The following is a 240-nucleotide window of genomic DNA, read 5'->3' on the forward strand; positions in this document are numbered from 1 at the left end:
ATTTGTAAATCTCCAAAATTGGTATTGAGACGCGGTTCTTATTGTGAACCCTTTTAAATTATCTATTTTACTATTTTGCACGCAACCGGTATGAATAATTAATAAAAATAATCTTCTATTTAATGCGTCATTTCCTTCCTCGACTATAAATTTAATAATATTAATGATGCCTAGTAACAGTCATAGTTTGTACTAAAGTCGTATTGTTAAGAGATTTTTTATCGATGCGAGTTTTAGTGT

Source organism: Hyposmocoma kahamanoa, unplaced genomic scaffold, assembly GCF_003589595.1.
Source record: "Hyposmocoma kahamanoa isolate Upper Pololo Valley unplaced genomic scaffold, ASM358959v1 192, whole genome shotgun sequence".
Lineage (NCBI taxonomy): Eukaryota > Metazoa > Arthropoda > Insecta > Lepidoptera > Cosmopterigidae > Hyposmocoma > Hyposmocoma kahamanoa.